Below are 3059 nucleotides of genomic sequence, written 5' to 3'. Positions count from 1 at the left end.
TTAGTGGTTCGTTTTTAAAGTAATTTTATATAATCCGTATCTACATCACGACAGCATTATGCTAGATATGAATGACTTAAAAATAAGGTAGGTGTTAAAATATTAATTATTCCCAGCTCCTGGAAGGTGAAAGCTTATTAGTGTACACAAACTGATTTCATACACACCTTACCAATATGTTTTTAGCAAATACCACACAGTGAGGGAATTTACCAGCTAGTATATAGTTCTGGGTTCATTCTGTAAACATTTTATCTTTTCTTCTAAGTTTAATACACTTAGGGCCAGGTTTTCCTTGCTTATTTCAAATTGATAACACAGCAGTAGAAAATAAATAATTAGTTCCAGCAGGCAATCTCTGTCACTTAGATGTTTAGGATTTATATATCATATGTAATTGTGGCCAATGTGATCCAGTGAATATACTATGAGATCTGGTACTGGAATATCTGGACTGTTGGGATTCTAGAGGAATTTCTGTGAGAGAATGGACATGTAAGCAATCCTGCCTGAGAACAAGACTGATAAGAGCCTCAGCCGAGCAAGAATGCGATAAGGACGGAACCCTGAATGAGGGGGGAGAAACTCGACGAGACAAACAACCCCCGGAAGGGGTTGGGACGGAAGAGGAATTTACACAAGGCAGGAAGCCTGGCAAGGCAATCATAAGAAGGTTTAAAGCGTGGGCTAAATTCACTGTCCAATCTTGAGGACTTGTCCTGCATGTTACTCACGTGTGTGGGAGAACATTATAAAAGGGCTTTCTTAGTTGTAATAAACAGGCATTGCTTGATCACATTGGTTGTGTGCGTGCTCAGCTCTTCCACAAGTGGTGCCCAATGTGGGGCACGAACCCACGGCCCTGGGATTAAGAGTCCCATGCTCTACCGACTGAGCTAGCCGGGCATTTCAAATGCAGGAATCTTACTCCAGCAGCTTGTAGACAAGCTTGAAAAGTTGACTGTAACACAGGAAGAGAAGATGGGCCACAAATCATATACCCTTTCATTGGGTGCACAACAGCAACCATCTGCTCCTGCCCGCCCCCTTTGAGTATTCAGTTCCAGTACTTGCTACCAATCCGTTCCTGTCATTGTCACAGGCAGTGGCTGTACCTTCACCATCTCACACTGCAACTTCACACCTTTTCTCTTCACAGATATGGAGTGCCTCTGTGGCCACACACCGATGGAAGGGAATTATCAGAGTTGCTATTGTGGAAGGGTCTTTTATTACTGAAAGTGTACAAGCATTTCCTGTCTCTATTAATAGTACTTCTGGTACTAATGAGTGGGATCCTTTAGATTGGAAATTGCTTGAAAAGGCTAGAGCTTTAGTAATGCAAAATGGCCTTCACCATCAATTAACAAAGCAAATCATTAATTTCTTTTTTCATCAGCACTGTTAATTCCAAAAGATATTGATCAAATAGCAGCAGTTGTATTAACTCCATCTCAAAAGATGCTGTTTGACAGTGCATGGCTTAAATTGGCTAATAATGAGCAAATATGGCTGCGACCACAAGGCGATCCACTTCATCTCATTCAGACACAAATGTTGTTAAGTACAGGACCCTTTGCAGCAGTAGATGTGCAAGTAAATCTTTCTGATGCAGTGTTACAACTATCACAGTCACTAGCTTCTTAAGCCCTGCTATCTGTACCTGATATAGAAGGGAAAAGGCAAGATGAATTTGTAACAGTAAAACAAGGTCTTAATGAGCCTTTTTCCAAATTTGTAGACCGCCTTTATGACTCCCTGGAACAGCAACCTGATTTGACTGTAGAAATGAAAAAGAACATGTTTAAAATAATGGCCTTTGAGAATGCCAACCCAACTACCAAGCGATTGCTAGCTACCCTCCCCCAAGGAGCGCCTGTAGCCGCCATGATTGTATTAACCAACAGAGGAATACAACAGGCTAATGTTGCAGCTTAGCTGCTGTGCGTGAGGTGGTTGTGCCATTTTTCCAGGTTAAAAAAGGCAAAATAAGGGGAAAGAAGTGTTATAACTGTGGCAAGGGAGGTCATCTTCAAGCACAGTGCAAAAGTCTAAAGGTTCAAAGATGGCGTAGTAATTGTAACAAGATTGCTCACCACACCTATGAGTGCAGAAAAGGTTCGGGAAACATGAAAAACAGTGCAGATCCCTCTCGTGCTCAGACACAAATAAGGGGTGTATGGCAAGCTCAAAATCAGGGACAGGAGGTGGTTTCCCATCCACTCACACCTCCGCCACAACAGGGAGCGCCAGAGTGGACATTGAAACAGCAGTAGACGTTACCATACAAGATCAGAAGGTCCACTTATGTTCTGGTTCAACTAGGATAGGGTTAAGTTTCCCCAGCAGAGAGAGAGGTGGAAGGGATCTCCAGCCGGGTTATTCATACCGTGCTGGCATCAGGTCCGGGGACGGGAAACTTTGATTTTACTTTCTCTGGCTTTTTGGTGGCGGGACCCACGCGTCAGCTTTGTTCCGTGACCATTTGCAGTATTTCTCTGTATATCGTTTGTCTTGTTCACTGTTCTTGCTGTTTATTGTTGTTATCATTGCCACTGTTGTTGTTCAGATTATCCCACTGTTGTATTAAATTTCTTCTTATTTTAACCCGGGTTTGTGTCTAACTTCCAGCCTGACCGGCTGCGGGTGGGGGAGGGGCAACAGCAACATGCTCTCTGGTCCCGGCAGGTTTTAAACCATCACAGCCTTAATTGGCACACCAACGTGGGGGCTGAAATAACAATAAAAAGGGACAGACCCTGACCAGAATGTGATAGAGCAATCTCTTGGGTGTAATTTTTCTTTTTGTATTTGTTTGATAAGAAAATGTTTGCAATGCTGGCCCACTTGCTTGCATGGTGGGGCTGGATTATTCCTTATATCCAGTTTATGATCCCTGTGGTGGCGTTGGTTATCGGTGGAAAATGTATAAAGGGTCTTATGTTGTTTTATGGTGATTGAATGCTTATGCTGCCTTTGTATCGCGGGGGGGGGGGGTGGGCCGGTACCTGTTTGCTGTTTGGGCTTTTGTTAGGGGTCTCACCCCCTCTATGGGTGAG

The 3059-nt window shown here is 43.3% G+C and overlaps 1 non-coding gene across 1 annotated transcript; it reads right to left on the bottom strand.

Moving 5' to 3' along the window:
• Positions 1–833: 833 nt before the first annotated feature.
• TRNAK-CUU lies at positions 834–906 on the bottom strand. Its single transcript has one exon. It is a non-coding gene; the product is annotated as a tRNA-Lys (tRNA).
• Between the last annotated feature and the right edge of the window lie 2153 nt (positions 907–3059).

Source organism: Athene cunicularia (genome assembly GCF_003259725.1).
Source record: "Athene cunicularia isolate RWA chromosome 17 unlocalized genomic scaffold, athCun1 chr17_part1, whole genome shotgun sequence".
NCBI lineage: Eukaryota > Metazoa > Chordata > Aves > Strigiformes > Strigidae > Athene > Athene cunicularia.
This window is presented reverse-complemented; position numbering and strand designations above follow the sequence as displayed.